Source organism: Cynocephalus volans, chromosome 3, assembly GCF_027409185.1.
Source record: "Cynocephalus volans isolate mCynVol1 chromosome 3, mCynVol1.pri, whole genome shotgun sequence".
NCBI classification, from domain to species: Eukaryota; Metazoa; Chordata; class Mammalia; order Dermoptera; family Cynocephalidae; genus Cynocephalus; species Cynocephalus volans.
Genome location: NC_084462.1, coordinates 123,243,138 through 123,261,489, shown reverse-complemented (window position 1 = coordinate 123,261,489; position 18,352 = coordinate 123,243,138). Strand labels below are relative to the sequence as shown.

Sequence of the window (18,352 nt, the reverse complement as noted above, 5' to 3'; positions counted from 1 at the left end):
AAGTGGTTTTAACGTGGTTTCGAGAGAACCCTCTGTTCTTTCTTCTAAGGCTAGGGTAAAGAGTGAGGGTTATTAACTTTTATGCGTCCCTAGTAGTGAGGGATCCTTAGATGTTTTTTGAGTTAATGAACATTATTTCTGTAATTATTCATGGCATTCTAAATTCTAAAACTACTGGTGAACACGCTACACGCATTTTCTTATTTAGTTCTTACAACAACCCTGTGAAGTGGGTGGTGGTATTCCCGTTTCGCAGGGGAGGAATCGACCTACTGTGACTTTCTCCCAAAGGGAGAAGCCGATTCCAACCCACATTTATGTTGACGCCAGATGAGTACAAAATTCATTTTCCACGGGAATTTCTTATGCTTGGCCACTTCAAAGATCACATATTTATCGAAATGAATATTACTCTTAGGGTAGCTGCACTTTTACCTTTCTTTTCTTATCTTTTTTTTTAGAAAAATATATTTGCTTAAATACAAATAGTGCAAAGGATAAAGCTAATGCCAACACCCAGAAATTACCATTATTAATGTCAGGTCAATCTTGTGAGGTAGGTACTATTATTGTCTCCATTTTACAGGTGAGGGAAAAAGGCAGGAGTGGAACGAGCTGGGTCACAAAATGCAAGAAACAAGGGAAGTATTATATCTGATTCAAAACAACTGAGTGAATACAATTGACCTTTATTTTCTTACATTTATGTTTATTTTTAAGGCGGGTTGTGTGTTTTTGTTTGTTCGTTTGTTTGTTTTAAGTACTTCCCTTAGCTTGCAAGGAATTGGCTTCAAACCAAATGTAACTCCCTTAATTGAAGGTAAAGTGAGGCTAGTCCTTAGGCTGAGAATTAAGGAATTAGTGCTTACAAAGTAATTAAACAGTTGGGAGACTTGGAAAGACACTGACTGCAGTCAAACTAGAAAGTTTTTTGTTTAAAAGATTTTTACTGATTTGCTGTTGGTCAAAAACAAATTTGAAAAAGCAAGCAGTGGCGTCATTTCTCACTTTTCTTACAAAATACCTTTATTTTGACAATGTAAGTTGTTAGCAATTTCCCCATATCTTTTTGGAGAAAAGAAGTGATCACTGACCACCAATGGAATAATGCTTAACATTGGATCTATGCATAAGTACATGTCATAACTACACATGGATCCAGAAAGAATGGAATAAAAGTTGTCCTGTGAAACAAATTATTTTCCAAAAGAAGACGGTGAGTAATAAAATACATAATGATTCTGAAATTTTAATTACACAGCAATGAGTTCATTCAGGAGAAAGGAAAGTAAATTAAATAAAAGTTTTGTAAGGATAGCTTTCTGCTACTGCAAATCTAATCTAACTTAAAAGAATTAGCAATGAGCTTTGCGATGGATTTTTAATATGGTTATAAACAGTAAATTGCACTAAGTATTTTTGAATGTTTTCGGTGAGATGGGACAGCTGAGAATAAGCTATATTGGTTGACTATTATTCTGAAAAAATATTTCATTTTTGGGAAGCTGAACTTCTAAAACAACCATTTCATCTAACCTTTTCCCAGGAGGAACTATTCCTAAGGTACTGAACTACTTCTGGTGCCTGATTTTTAGAGATTTCCAGTCATTTTTCAATTTACAATGGAAAGATTTTTGTTTCAATATTTCTCACATTGGTGGTTGTCTGTAGGAGTTATATGAGGCTTGTGAGAATAGAACACACTGTTGAATGTTTATTGATGATGTGGCATACTGATGATGTGGCTGTTTATTGATGATGGTGGTATCTGTTGAGTCAGCCTTACACAGCTAAATGCAAACGTCTGTTTTCTATCCCTTTAAGCAGCACAGTTTTTTCCCCTCTCAAATGTTAGTGTGTATAAGAATCATCTAGAAGAAATTATTTAAAATACTGACTCCTGGGCCCTATAACTCTTTCCTCCAGAGCTTCTGTTTCTGTTGATTGGGTATGGGGCTTAGAAATTGACATTTTAAGATCCAATCAAGATGGCAGAATAGACGGTCCAGCGTCACTCTCTCCCACAAATCAACCAATTTACAACTATAAAAATGTAACATCAGCCAAGCCGGGGCTGCTGGAGCACAGGGGAAGGGGAGGAGAGACCTATGGAGTTCATGAAGTCTGGAGAAACTACGATGACAGAAAGAAAAAGCTGCTTTGATCATTTCAGGCCATGGCTGCTTTAAGGCTGGAGCTGATGAGCCCATGGAGCAGGAGCCGGCAGAAGCCGCAGCTGTGCCCTTCAGATGGAGTTACTTGGAGGCAGCAGGAGAGAAGAGGGCCTTGGCGGCCCCCAAGACAGCAAGACGACTAATAGGGTTCTCATGGACCCACGCAGGAGCGAGGAGCCAGAACAACTGAAAAAAGGGAGCCATTCAGAGGCCAGTGAGTCATTGCAAGGGACCAGCACAGGGCCTGTCCCATGGGAAGTGTTTGGAGCATGGGTGGTGGGGGAGACAGGCCCACCAGGGGATCACTGGGGCACGGCAAGGACAGCTGATCTGCCCCCCAATCAGCACAGGACCACTCAGAGGAGACCGGTCTGGAATGCAGAATTGCATGGGGTGCAGTTTGACGAAAAAACTCAGGCCCAGATCAGAGATTCTGCAGAATACAGATCCACCGGGTCTCTGGAGAGCCGGAAGTACCTATAAGGTCAACCATTAAACCTTGAGCTGTACAAAAAGCCTTCCCTAGGGAAACAGCAGCAAAGCAGCAATTTAAATAACCACACAGCTCAAGTATTGGTTCCCACAGGAAGTTCCCCCATGTTAGAAGCAAAGGACAAAAACATTAGTTCTGGGCCAGGCACACCACCAGCACCTTGGGGCCTGCCTGGGAACTGGAGGCTTGGACCTGGGGACTGGACCCCAATCCCACTTCCAGGCAAACTGCACCAGTGCATTGGGGCCTGCCTGGGGACCTGAAGCATGGAGAAGAGGGTGGACACCCTTCCCACAACCAGGCAAACCACGCCAGCACCTTGGGGCCTGCCTGGGGACCTGAGGCAAGGAGAAGGGGACTGGACCTCTCTCCCACAACCAAGCACATTGAGCCAGCTCGTTGGGGCTCACCCAGGGACCTGGGGTATGGAGGTGGGGACTGGACCTCTCTCCCACAACCAGGCACACCAAGCCAGCACCTCGGGGCCCACCCACGGTCCCGGGACATGGAGAAGGGGACCAGACCAGCCTCTCACAACCAGGCACACCATGCCAGCACCTTGGGCCCTGCCCAGGGACCCAGGGAATGGAGAAGGGGACTGGACTACCCTCCCACAACCAGGCACACTGAGCCTGCGCCTTGGGGCCCATCCAGGGACTCAGGGTATGGAGTTGGGGACCGGACCACCCGCCCACAACCAGGCACAACATGCCAGCACCTCGGAGTCCACCTGGGGAGCCAGGGCATGGAGAAGGGGACTGGACCTCTCTCCCACAACCAGGCACACCAAGCCAGCGCCTCGGGGCCCACCCACTGTCCCGGGGCATGGCGAAGGGGACCAGACCACCCTCCCACAACCAGGCACACTGAACCAGCACTTTGGGACCCACCAGAGGACCTGAGGCATGGAGAAGGGGACTGGACCTCTCTCCCACAACCAGGCACACTGAGCCAGTGCTTCAGGGCCCACCTGGGGACCTGAGTCATGGAAAAGGGGACTGGAACCTCTCTCCCACAACCAGGCACACCACTCCAGCACCTTGGGCCCTGCCCAGGGACCCAGGGCATGGAGAAGGGGACTGGATCACCCTCCCACAACCAGGCACACTGAGCCAGTGCTTTGGGGCCCACCCAGGGACCCAGGGTATGGAGTCAGGGTCCGGACCACCCTCCCACAGCCAGGCACAACATGCCAGCACCTTGGGGCCTGCCCAGGGACCCAAGGCAAGGAGAAGGGAACCAAACACACCCCACAACCAGGCATACTGCCAGTGCCAAGGAGCATGCCAAAAACAGCACCCCCACGTGGGTGGCCCACCACAGTCACCACAATAACCATGGCTGCTGCAAAAGCAGGTAGACACCACAACCACCACGTAGATGGTCCGCCAACCACTGGAGTGCATTCACATAAGAGTCGCCAGCAGAGACAAAGAAAAGAAGAGGATTTCTCTTTCCACAAAACCCATTTCAGAGTGACAAAAGAAGCATCTGCTCTATGATAATATTGGGGACCTGATCACATCTCTCAGCATTGGACAGATCATCTAGGTAACAAGTTAACAGAGTAGCCATTATTCTTTCAGAAGGAGAGAAGAAATCTAGGCAATTAGAGGGTGGAGGGGGAGGGAATGTGGGAAGGGGAGAGGTTGGTCAAGGGGCATAAAAAATAATTATGATTTGTAACAATATATATGCTAGTAATACTGATTTATTCAACATATCTCAATGTTCAACCCCCAAAATATGTATAATCGATTTTGATTCAATAAATAAAATAAATTATTTAAATAAATAAATAAATAAAAGCCTTTAAAAAAAAAGAAAAAGAAAGAAATTGACATTTTAAGCATTCCAGGTAACATAGCTTAACTGATCCATTTTATCCTTTCTCTATTTTTTAAGATCTACTACAATAGAGTGTCTGTTTTATCACACTTGCTCAGTTCTTTTTTCCTTGGCCACAATCTAAAGCTTCACTTGCATTAAGCTTTAATGGTTTCAGTCATCCGATTTATATATTGGTTTCCTACTATGTGCCAGGCATTGTGGCAAGCACTGGGAGTTACAGTGGTGAGCTACTTCTCGTGGTGCTTACTGTCTGGTGGACTGAGAAACATTTTAAACATTAACTGTGATAAGTACTACTAAGGAAAGGTTTAAGGAGGAGAAAGAGCCTTACAGTGTGGTAATAAGAGCAACCAGATGAACAAACAAGAGCTATTTATTCAGAGCTTGCTATAGAAAGGGAATCAGTCACCACAATTTATATTTTGGCAGAGATCAGAGGCAGGCAGAGGAGTGGAAGGATTTACAGGCATATCTTGGAGCTATTACACATTTAATTTCAGACCACCACAATAAAGCAAATACTGCAATAAAGTGAATCACGCAAGTTTGTTGGTTTCCCAGTGCATATACGTCCGGTTACAGCAATAGCTATGCTAATTGTATGGCTAGGCATTTCACAACTAAAGCCAAAATGTTTCATTATTTTAGTTAAACTAAGTTTCCATTTGTATTGTTAGGACTAGGGCTCAAACTCTTCAAGCCCATTGCACAGACTGGGAAACCAGACTCCTCACATGCAGGTCCATGGTAGGTAATTGGGAAAGATCCCAGGAGCTGTTGGCAGATGACAAGAGCTCAGTCCTCAGCAGTAGCAGCAGAAGCAGTGGCAGTGGCCTCTTGGGGCATCCCCAGAAGCACTGGCAGTAACAGCCTCTAGCAGCAGTGGCGGCCTCCCCGTGGCCACCCCCCGGGGGACATCCCAGGGGCAGGGGGCCCACCTGTAGATCAAAGCTACTTGCCCTTTATACTTAAGTCCATAACCCAGGACATCTGGGTGCACGTGCGCAATTACATTAGACAATGTAATTAGACAACCCTAATCATTTTTCTACAGTTTCCTAACTTCTGGTGACCCAGTCTGTACAACAGGTTTGAAGGGTCTGTGGGCTCTAACCCCTAGCCCGGACAATACAAATGGAAAACTTAGTGTAACTAAAATAATGAAACATTCTGGCTTTAGTTATGTATTGTCTAGCCATACAATATATATATATATGCATATATATATGATCTGGCCACTGTCGTTTGTATATTCAGTCTCTCAGCAGATAGAAGAAAAGTTTGTTCAAAACCTTCTTGCTTGCTGGAGGAAGTAGGTCATGTTGGAAAATCGAAAGGCCAGTATGGCTTACGCACAGAGGATAGGGAATGAGTGGTGCTGGCAGGGTTGTAAGAAATGTAGCTACATATAGTTAATATTTATAGAGCACCCTCTTACTGTGTGCCCAGGGACTGCCAATGCTCTTGAACAAAAGACCACTGGAAAGCTACTGTAGTTGCATCATGGGGGAACATGGGGGAACTGGGGGATGTCTCAGTAAGAGGGTGTTAGAACTAACTTACAGGACTTGAATTTTGTTAGGTGATTTGGGGGAAAGTGGAGCTTTGCTGTCAGGAAATAATTCTGAGGAGTCCAGCTCCTGGTCAAAAACCTATGTGTGATTTTTTTAGGCCTGACATAGGCAATTACAAAGGCCTTACCTGGCAGGCCTCATGAAGGAAAGCTGCTCTCCCAACACCACACTTGGGGCACAGCCATTGCATTGCAATCTCTGAAGCTGCGGACTTGACCCCCTCCTCCCCCTGCTGGCCATGCTCTCATGCATCGCTGTGTTCCTAGCCCAGATGCCTCTATTTGGAGATCTCCTTACCAGGAAACTTCCCCACTCTGACTTAGTACTCTTAACTTTTCAACTCCTAGCTGCCCTCCTTTTGTTGGGGGCTTCTTCAACATCAAGACGACCCCTACCTTTGCACTGATCCACCTGATCCTTGACCAGTGCACCATCCCATGGAGATAAATGGAATGGGGGAGGGGGTTAGTGCTTTCTCCAGGTTTAGACTCTTGCTTACATAATCACAATAAGTAATTAAAGGCTTCACTGTTACTTCTGTTTTGGCTTGTTGCTTTGTCTACTCCTACACCTGGCAGCTTGGCTGTCAACCCAGCTCAACTAAGCACTTGATAAATTCTATGATTAGGTGTCTTAATTTTTATCTAGAAGGTAGAAGAAAGAAGACAAGATAATGCTATAATTGTTAAAGCAGCAGCAGTCACTCATATTATCCAGGTTAGGGGGTATTTGGTCATTTTGTAGTTTGGACAATCTTCTTGTTTTTGTCTGAATTAGACACAATTGCAGAGTGGTATTGTTTTTGTTCTGATCCTATAGTGCCACTGAGTGGCCTTCTGTGACATTGATGTGCTGTGAGATGGTTTATGTTCAACAGGAGAACAACATGGCCTTGCTGTGAGTGCCAGGGCAACTCCTAACAATAGCTAGACCCAGGTGATATAGTCAGGCTAATTTCCAGCTCAGGGGTTGCTTTTCTATTCCTCAGGGCTAAATCTTTTACATAGATTATCTCATTTAATCTTCACAATATATAGTTATCCTAAGTGGTAGGTACGGTTGTTATCTTCATTTTCAGGTGAAGAAACTGTGGCTCAGGAAAGGTTATGTGACATGCCCAGATCATACAACTAGGAAGTGATGTCGTCGAGATTCTTTCCTGGGTGGCTGGACTTCCAAGCCATTGCTCTAAATCTCTATGCTGCACTAGATACAGCTCAGTGAAAGTAAGTACAAAGAAAGCCAAAAACCAGCAAACCCTGGGGAAGGTCCCTGTGAGCTTTTATGACCCTCTTTGCATAAATAAGAGAGAGGCAATGAAGATAGATATAGAGAGATCTGGTTTGCTTCCTAGTCTCAGTACATGCCCCTCTGGGCATGAGCATCTCCTTATCTGTTTGTCTGAGAATGCTGTCTTCAGGCTCTGGGGTCCAGATCCACACAGAGGAGTAGGAAGCTGTCTTGATGTGAGAAAATTAAGACAAGCTCTAGTTCAAAACAAAAACTTTATTCTGTTTGTACAATCAAGTGAAAAAACAAACTTTATTCCTCTTTTAAAGTAAAAATGTAAGTCTGGTTTCTTTCTTTTAAAGTGGGATTTCCTAAGCCAGGCACAGAAAGAAATATTGCATGTCCTCTCTCATAAGTGGGAGCTAAAAATAAAAATAAAAAAAGATACAACAATCACAATTCATTGAACTTTCAAAAGGAGAGAACAGAACTGAGGCTACCAGAGGTGGAAAAGGGGGAGAGGGAGGCGTGAGAAGACCGTTATTGGTAGGCAAAGACACTCGAGACTAAATTATTGATGCTTGAATCACACGGTTTGTTGATCACACACAACACACTTTCACTTTCAATTACTGTATGTCCTAGCCCGATGATCCCTTAAGGTCACACTGCACACAACTCCTATTTTTTATCTCGTTGGGAACAGATCAGAGATCTTATGTCTCTGGCGTGAGGTCGTTTCCTGACTCGCATCCACCAGGAACTGGATACATCTGATGGGGTGTAATTGATGATCCTTGAGAACGTGGCTTGAGAGCAGCGTACACCTGGGTCCCTTCTCACTGCAGCAGAGGCAGCGCTCAAAGGTCCTTAGCCTCATGGGCCAAAGGTCCTGTGGGTTTCAACAAGACTGGCTTCCACCTCTGTGTGAGAGTAGCCCACACCAAGAAGTGTCAATTCCAAACTGTTTCCATTCACTGGACCAAGGATTTGAGCGGCTGGCCAGCAACCTGCCACAGCTGACAGATGCAGTAACTTGGGGCTTTTGCTTCTGTTCCTTTATACTTTGCTTGAGGTACGTCAAGTCCTTATCAGAGTTACAGCTGAGTCCTCCCAAGTCCAGATGGTAATATCTCAAAAGAGCTGAGACTGGCAGGGGGTGTTGTTATCATGTGAGAGGTGTCCTGCTTTGCCTGCCAGGTCCATTATGTCATCAGTGATATAAATCCTTTGACCAAAGTTCCTCCACGTTCTCTAGCTAAATGTATTTCTGCTATAAAACAAACACAAACTAGTAAAAATATCACACAATTTTTACTCCCAACAGGAGGGTTAGCAACAAATTGGTAAATGGCCACAAAAAATGATTACATTGTGTAATGTTGAATATACTAATTATCCTGATTTGAGCATCACATATTGCACACAAGTATTGATAGTCAATGCTTTATCCCACAGCTGTGTACAATTATGTTTCAATAAAAGAATAAAAATTTTTAAAAAAGAAAAAATAATTCCCAGAAGAAGGAAATGAAGCATAACTGGCAACGAGGCCTGGCTTTTATAACATATTGGGAGGGAGGGTTTATTCTTGCTTTGCAGATCAACATAACCTACTGGAATAATAGCATCCATTATGCTAAAAAAAAAAAAAAGTGGGATTTCCTTCCTTTTTTTATATATATGGCTTTTAGTAATTCTTATATTCTTTACAAATCAAGTAAACATTAGGTAAAAAGATAAAAACCTGTCAGCAGACAACCATGTTTTGTTTTGTTTGGGCCACTATAAATGGTTTAAGAGCAGATCAAAGGATTCATTTGTTTAATTTGATTAAATGAATTCTCACTAATAATTCTGGTATTGGTCACAGTGGCAGGATGACGAGGTATTGGAGTATATTACTGTTGGGGCACTCTGTGGAATAGAAGCAATTGCTATTTGAACAAGAGTTAGAAATTTTAATGGCTAGCCTTGTCACCATTTAAACAGAAAAAGGCATGAAATGAAAACTCAGTGTTGTAGGTTTTAAATGGGCATCAGCACCCTGACTTTGCATATGCAACTAAACCTCTCTTCTCCTCACATTGATTTGTCTAATACAGGGATTAGACTAAATACTAAGGTCTATTTGACTTTAGATTTCTATAATTTTCATGTGTGACTTATTAATTAACTTTATTTATTATTATATTTAATATGATTGTAGTCATTGTGAGTGCAGGCTGGAACACCAGACACATATTATCCTATATATATGAACTACTGATTCTGAAAATTCAAAATTAGAAGGAATATTGCTGCTTTTAGTGGCTACTCCAAAAATAGTTGGCCAGTACCTTACTCTGTCACTATCTGAACAAATGGAAGAGAAACCATGTTAGAAAAAACTGCACGTGCTTCATTTACACTAGAAAACAGTAAACTGAAAAGAAAAAGTAGAGGTGAAAGCTCCATCTGGTGGTTAACATAAAATTCCAAGAAATTTTCATTACCGTATCATGACTGTGTAGGACTGGGATCTCTAGAAATATCTCTGGGTTCTGAATTAGGAAGAAAACTACTGACTGTTACATATTAACTCATATTTAAAGTAATTAATGGCGGAAGACAGTCTTTCATGGGATGGTTAGAATACTTTGCCCCAAGATAGTCCCTGGAAAAAACATTCCAACATCAGGTGTCTTTGAGAAATGTACTTAAATCCCACTCTTGAAGATTCCCAAAGAATATTAGCATATTAAAACCTCTGGCAAGTCAAGAAACCTATTTTACATAATTTTCCTGACTTTATTTGACCCTAGAACTCTCCCTCTCTTTTTAATCTCTGGCACTTTGAGAAATGCCAGTTTGAGGAAGTAATGATCTTAGGGGTATTTGCTTTTAAAAAAGAAAGACTTTTTTTTTTTTTTTTTTTTGTAGGGGGCTTGTGTCAGATTTTACATTTTTACAATCAGTCTGTTAATACATAACAGTGATGATGGGGTGATGATAATAACAGAATAATACTTTGTATTTTTTAGGTTATTATGCTCATTCATGAATATTTAAGAAACAATCATTTTATGCTAGGACTTGCACAAAGTATTTTAACTGAAAGCAAACAATTATAGTCAATTGTAGGTTGATAAATGTTTGACAACAAACATTTCAGATTCACACATTGGTCTCAAATGCCTTGGTTCAGGGATGCCTATAGATTAAATTAGAAAGTCAGAGAAGGTTGTTTTTGGAGATTCTTCCCTTTCTGCAATCCCGGTCTGACTTCACTTTCTCAGGAGCTCAAACATTTTTCCATCCTCTCTCTACTCTTCCTCAGTCAAAACCTCTTTAACTTTCAGTATGCCAGAAAAAATAGTCTGTACCATTTATCACCTGGGTCCAATGGACCCTTTTAAATTTTAATAGCTTTAAGTCATTTCATGATTAATTTACACAAATTAAGAGTGAAGGATATTCAATAAAGCTTTTTTTTTTTTAAAAGTAAAGGGATAGTGGAAAACAACTTTATTAGAGATTTTAGTAAGGAATGTAAACTTAGCAAATTCCAGTGTTTATTCCATATTTTCCTGTTTTTGAAGAAATAATACCCAAAATGGGCACCGCCCTCTGAACACAACCAACTGCTCATTACCTGTCATGCATAAATCTGGAACATACCCATCTTGCTAATAGTGATTGCAGATTTCAAATACGTCACTACTAGATCCTAGCTTATTGTTATTTCTCGTTCTTCTTGTACTAGCATCATCAAAATACAAGACTTAAAGCATTTTTTTGAAACCTTTGAGGGCTCATAATTTTAAGAGAGAACAACCATCTTCTCTGCTCACTAATTGTAAAAAATTTGCATTTTTAGTTTTATAAATGATCAATCCAAAAAATTTTTAATTTCTAGATCATCTGTTTCCATCCAGTCATCTTGTATACACAACTGCCATTAGCATTTGTCCACTTAAGAATCATATCAAGTAAATTTATGCATAGAAACATCATAAAAGATGAAAGAATATTGTAGTGTGCTCTTAGCAAAATGACATCTTCCAGATTCTTGTGGCAAACTATTGTGCGAAGTTATTGCAGTTGAATGAATAACTAGATGAGAATACCATATTTCCTTTTTTGCCCTTAGAAATATATTGTTCACTCATTGATTTTTGAATCTGAGAAATTCATTTAGGAATCAGTCACCTAAAGATTCAGGGATTTTGCCATTATCAGGGTCTAGAGTGCTGCTGTCTCTTTGCATTCACTTCTGAATTCTGCATACTCAACTATGTTCAATGAAAGCTAAAAGCATAGTACAAAGACCTTGAAAGATGCTGCAGTACTTTGGGCATTACAAAAAGAAAACCGAAGGATGATGCAACAGTGATGACTAATTTCACTATTGTATCATCTTAGGCATTTCTATTATTGTTCATTTTTTTATTTTAGTCTTTTTTTTAAAGGATAGTTTGGGATAATTGATGACCAAGGAAGAAATAATTCTAAGGATGATGAAGTGGCAGAATGTTTCAAGATACAGGAAAAATAAAATCACTAAAATCCCATGATGTATCTTAGGGTTTACACGAGTCCAGTGGACCCATATATTAATTGCAAATAGAATGAATTTTATTTTTTGTTGGGGGGGTGGCTGGCCGGTGTGGGGATCTGAATCCTTGACCTTGGTGTTCCATGCTTAACCAACAGAGCTAAACAGCCAGCCCTTATTCTATTTTTTAAAAAGTAATTTTTCTCTTTGTTTTTTGGAAAGCCTCTAAGAAGGAATAAAAGTCATGAAACAGAACTGAAACAACAACAACAACAAAATCCCTGAAAAATGAAAGTTGGGTTTACTAGATCCTGATGGTACATCTGAAGTTAAACTCACTCATCTTAAAGTATGTCCAGACAGATACAAATTAATTTGTTGCCCATCCTAACATCTATTTCATTGCAGTAGGGAACAAAGCCTCTGTTCAACTGAAAACAAAGGAATTACAATTTTTTAGACTTCATTGAGCTGGGTTGAGAAAGATGCCTTTTGGGGACCATGAAATGAGTGAAATTACCAAAGGTACTACACTTTGATTTATTCCTCATTGAATTCCAGGGTTCCTGTGTATCTTCTCATCTGTGTTGCTATGGTCTGAATGTTTGTGTCTCCTGAAATTCATATGTTGAAATCCTAACCCCCAAGGTGATGGTGTTAGGAAGGAGAGCCTTTGGAAGGTGATTACGTCGTGAGGGCAAAACCCTTGTGAACAGGATTAGTGCCCTTATAAAAAAGACCCTAGATAGCTAGCTAGCCCCTTTCGCTGTGAGGACACAACTAGAAGTTACCATTCAGAAAGCAAGCCCTCACCAGACACTGAATCATCTAGCATCTTGATCTTGGACTTCTCAGCCTCCAGAACTGTGAGAAATAAATTTCTGTTGTTTATAAGCTACACTGTTTATGGTATTTTGTTATAGCAGCCTTCATTGACTAAAACATGTCTGTTTACCCTGCTAATTCTTGGATCTTGTTTCTTTTTGTGAATGTCCTTATTCCACCTTTATCACATTGCCCAGTGCTGTTTACCTGCTATGCTTGGTTAAGAATCCTTGTTAAGGTAGCACCCTGAACCCACTTTGCAGACCTACACTGAATTTTGGCTTTTGATTCCCATTCCTTCTTCAAGGTTGTATTAAAATTTGACAGGAAAATTCATCCTCTTCCACCTTCCAAAACAACCTTAGCATACACACTGTAGAAAGGGAAAGAGATGCTGGATACTACCTTATTTCTCATAAATACAAGCTTTGAAGAACAGGGATTGAATCTTGTTTCCCATCTCATACAATGCTGATGGAGTTAAGCATTGCAGGATTTTAGGCGTTGTCATATCTGGAATGAATCCATGAGCAACCCCTTGCTGAAGAATGAGGTTGCCTCAGACCACGAAGGTAGAATATCTTTCTAACTTGTTGCTGTCCTGTTTTGCTTAGTTCTTTTCTTGAAAAGAGAAGCAGCAAACGCATCAAGATTAATCAGACAAAGATTGGACTGTGCCTATTGTTGGGGGTGGGGTTGGTGGAGATGAGGTGGCAGAAGCAATGTAGGAGGAAAAGAAATAAATATGGGCCGTGTGGCGCTGGGAGCGCAGTGGTGCTCCCACCGTGGGTTCGGATCCTATATAGGTGCGCTCACTGGCTGAGCGCGGTGCGGCCGACACCAAGCCAAGGGTTCCGATCCCCTTACCGGTCACACACACAAAAAATAAATAAAAAATAAAAAAGAAATAAATAGGCTGATTAGGAATGCCTAAATAGCATGTAAATTCTTCCGGGCTAGGGATTTTGACTTACTCCGTTTACATCGTATCACCAGCGTCTCAACTGCGCCTGACACATAGTAGACGTTCAGTAAATATTTGTTGCTCCAAGTGAAATAATGAACTTCTCACTTTGTTTTTTTAAGAGATATGGTTGTGCTGTACTTAGAGTCAACCAGGGCCCTAGAGAGGAAGATGCCTTAAGAGGACGCCTCCACTTCTAGGCGACCTGAGGAGTCTGAGCGGCAACAGACGTTCTCCACCCTTTCTGCGGTCTGCAGGGGATAAAATCCGCGTGGCTCCCGGGAGAAGGGAAAGGAGCTCCACCAGCACCGCCACTCCCCGGCTCCTGCTCCCCTAACCGGGTTGTCCCGGCCCTTGGGCCCCTCCGGCTCCACCCCGCACCCTCTCCTCCCCGGCCCCTCGGATCCTCCTCTCAAACTCCCAGGTCCCTCCGCCCCGCTCCTGTAATTCCTTTCCCCGCCCCATTATTTCTCACGCCCCGCCCTCTCCCCGCCCCTTATCCTCCGCCCCGCCCATCCTTCCCCATGCCCCTCCCCTCCCCCTCCTCTTGACGTGGCAGAGGTGGCTCCAGCCATGTTGGCCGGGCCCAGGGCTTCGAGGAGACGGGGGGCGGGGCGGCGCCGGCCCTGATTGCGGTGCCACTGGCTGCTGCTGCTCGGCGGAGAGGACTGATTTTGCAAGGCCGAGGTTGCGACCGACGCGGATCTCGTAGGGGGGGCACTGAGGTAAGGACCGACTTCAAGGCCGCCTTGTCGGCTGTACCCGGGGGCCGTTGGCGCTCGGGGGGAAGCCCGGGAGGGGCGGCGGCGAGTCGGGGTCTTGGGATGGTCTTGGCTCTGCCCTCTCGGCTCCCCTTGGTAGACGAGGCGCGCTGGCGGCTGCGACCGGGTGCGGGGGAAGCATTGAGCCCATAACCTGTCACCCTCTCACCCACCACCCCCTGCTTCGCTCTCCGGGACCCCGGCCCTTTCATCCAGCTGCCCTGGATTAGGAGGAAATAGGGGGGTCGGGTGGAAAAACAGCAGTTCGAGTGTCTCGCCCAGCACTCATCCACGCCTTTTGGGCGACCCGCCTTCCCCACCCCAGCCTATCGTTTCTGGGCATTTGGGCTTTTTAGTTCATTCCTTTCCTGGTCTGAAGCATCCTAGACTTTGAACCGAGGTGACTTCGTCACCCGTAATTCGGCCTTCCGAGTTAAAGGGGCTGTGGAGAAAAGTGTCGGCTAAAGCTAATGCCTTGGGCTTTGAGCATACCAGATCAGTCCTCTCCGGTTGGGCTTCCATTCTGCCATAGTGTTTTCCCGTTTTGATGAGAAAGATAGTACCTAAGGAAAGTCATAGTAAATCTTCCTGTAATCACTGGAGTGGAGATGTTGAATTCACATTTTCACATGAACTTTCTCAACCTCCACCCACCAAAGCCATGGATAACTAATCAAATGAACTTGGTTAAAAAATTTTTTTGTTTAAATATAGATTTAAACATAAGTGCATGAGATGTCTTCTCTTTCTTCTGCAGTAATAACATTATTTCAGAAGTCCAGCCATTTTTAATTGACTCAGTTTTAGAATTAAGTGGGACCTTGTAGTTTTCCTGCTGAAATCCCTCAATTTACTGATGAGAAAATTGAGGATCAGGGAAGTTAAGATGTTTAACAGGATTATGAAGCTAGTCATCAGAAGTAGTTGAAGACACGTCACTGAGGATTTTACAACTGAAAAGTAGGAGAGGCACACTTAATTGTCTAGTAGCAAATACATCTGATTGGAAAGAACTCATTTTTTTTTAAAAGGTGATTGGTAAGAGGATCTTAACCCTTGACTTGATGGTGTCAGCATCACACTCTCCCAAGTGAGCCACAGGCCGGCCCTGCAATTTTGTATTTTTTTTTAATAAGGATGTATAAAAGGGCTAAAATTGTAATATTGAAAAACTAACATAGGAAAAGCCTTTTAAAATACTGTGGGCTTGTATTTGATATACTAAGTTAAGGTGACATAATGCTTTGCCTCTTTGCTTTTAGTTCTGCAGTGAGAAGTTACTAACGTAGTTCCCACTGAAAAATTGTACTGAAAATGGGACATTTCTTTAGAGTAGTCTTTTGTACTTTATATCACTTTTTAAAAAATAGACTAGTATGTTAAATCTGCATTCTGATATAGTGTGTGAAAAATATTTGGTTCATGCTTTTATGCAAACTTGTTAATATTAGGGGAGTGTTTGTCAAATAGTGCCATATTGTGAAAAGCCAGTTTGTAAAAGGACTTTATTTTATGTCCACTGCTGGACATGGGACCAAAACTGACATATTTTGTACTTGAATTAGTAATTTTAAGATTGAGCAATTCCTACTTTGGAAAGGTGAAGGAAATCAGGGAAGTGTTGTGCATGGCCCTGTAATTGGACCAATTAAGAAGAAACAGGTGAGACTTTTCTTCAAAATACTGCAAAGAGTGTAAGAAATAAAATGAACTGCTATAAAAATAAAGAAAAAAATTGTGTCTAGGGAACAGAAAAAAAGAAGTATAATGGATGTGATTTGTCAAGCAATATTATCTTAGAACAGAGATTGAGAGAAGAAAAGTGTGAGGAAGAGAAGGGGGATTGTGCTCAAATATCACTCAGGTGATTAGTATGTCATAATGAAAAGTAAGCATGTAGAGTTACAAATTGAGTCTGTTATCTGTTGTAGAAACTTAAACCTGACTGCTGCCTGGGTGTGGATGTCTTCTGCTGAAATCCTAGAACCTTTCTCAGTGGGATTCCCTAATGGTCTTAAGGCAGTGGTTCTCAGTACCCCTTTAGGCTCTTAAGTATTATTTAAGATCCAAAGAAAAGAAACTGGCTTAATAAATGACGGGTAGGTTTTCATATATACTTCTGCAGTCTATTGAGATATATTTTGGGGGAATCATATGAAGGAAACCTGGCCTCACATAGATACAGAGTTGGAAAAAGAAGAGATATTTCAATAGCTTTTTCAGATAATTGTGCATATTCTTCTCTGATACTACATCAACATTCAATAGAGTTTTAATTGAGAAATTAAATTAACTGGCAGTGTGAAATCTGAAACCTTAGAAGTGAACTTTTTGTACCCTTACATTAAAACCAATTGGTCTTCCCTGCGCTTTGAATGGGTCATCTACCCATGCATGATATTGTGACGTTATGACTTGGCCATTTGGGAGGTATAGCTTCACTAAGTAATGTATATTCCAAACGTTGACGTGTTTCATTATACAATATCAAAAACACATTAATACTAACACTGATTTCATCAGGAAAATCTTATATAGAAAGCTGTTAAGCTCATGATAGTGGATACAAGTTTTCAAAAGTTTTAGTCTTTGCTTGAAAGCTCAAATATTATCATTGGCAGCAAATACTGTCAGCTTGCTTTCTATGAAGTAAAGAGATAGGCTCATTTTGTCCAGTTTTTGAGAAAATGTCTGCCAAGTACCTAAGTACTATCCTTGGGGGAATTGAGAAAATAGTCATTCAAAACATTTTTTGTGTCTTGTGTTTTAGATGAACAACCATGATTGGTCTAGTATGTTTTAGTGAGTATTTTAATGCTTTTTGGACATGCATTTTAAGTTATAGGTAAGATTAAATAAACAAAAAATTTCATTTACTCTATGTTCTGAGGAAATAATGGGAGAGATCGCTTAGTCCTAAAATTTATATTCACATCTGTAGCATAGAAGCTGCTGATAACTGGATCCTGCTCCCTGGTTGTTTTTCCTTTTATTGCCACCATGTTAGAACTGAGTCTGGCATCTTCTAACTCCCTTCTGACTGTCCCAGACCTTTGTTTTATTATTATCTTCAACAGCCACTTTTCCTTGAAAGCTCATACCATCCTTCTCAAAGCTGTCTTCTATATTTACCTTCAAGACAGTCTTTTCTTAACAAGTTAAGTCGTGTTTTAGGATTCCTCTTTACCCTTTATACACCTTTGAAGAATCCATGATCTGTTTTGATTAGCATAAAATTTTCTAGTTGTCTCCAAGATTCTGGCGTGATAAGAGGAAATACAGTGTTTTCTTTAATTTTCATTTTCCTTCTTTTTTAAAGAAGAGAAAGTTCTTAGCTGCTTGGCACACTTAAGATTTGTTAAGCTTCACTTTCTGTAATTTGTGTTATCAAAATCTATTTGAAAATTTTTCTAAAATTAAAATTGTTATGTCTAACATGTTTTTTTTCCAAATAATACCTCTCCTCCCCTCACTTACATTTTAGAATCAGTTTCTCATTCCACCATCATTCTTAGCAACTTTAATATCTGTGTTGGTTCTTCTGGCACCCTAGGTTCATAATTCTTCAGTTCTTTTAACTTGATGTCTTTCATATCTGCCACATAGCACTTGAAACTCAGTCTTACCATACCTTTAAATTCTTCCTCTTCTTTGTATGACTAACCACTGTTGCAGTTTGACAGCGTGAGATAGAACTGTTGCCTAGGTAGGAAAGCTGGCATCCTAGGTAGGGAGTTTAGAGAGTAACAAAATGGAGATGTCTCTTGATACTGGACCTCCCCAGAGTGGCATCTTCCTTCTTCTGAGGGTAAACTTAAATTATTAGACTCAAATTATATATCTCAAATTAGAGTTTAAAATGCCCTCATAAGTTGGAATGATAAAAATATTCTGAATTAAATTTCTGTAAAAGAGGTTAAATGATATATAAATCATGGGAAAC

At 41.5% G+C, this 18,352-nt stretch overlaps 1 protein-coding gene across 1 annotated transcript in view; it reads left to right on the top strand.

Moving 5' to 3' along the window:
• Window positions 1–14,238: 14,238 nt before the first annotated feature.
• Window positions 14,239–18,352, top strand: part of SEC23A (SEC23 homolog A, COPII coat complex component) — a 52,998-nt gene continuing 48,884 nt past the window's right edge. Inside the window, exon 1 of the mRNA XM_063089495.1 lies at window positions 14,239–14,373. The gene's annotated coding sequence lies outside the window, so the exon portion shown is untranslated. The remainder of the gene's footprint in view (window positions 14,374–18,352) is intronic.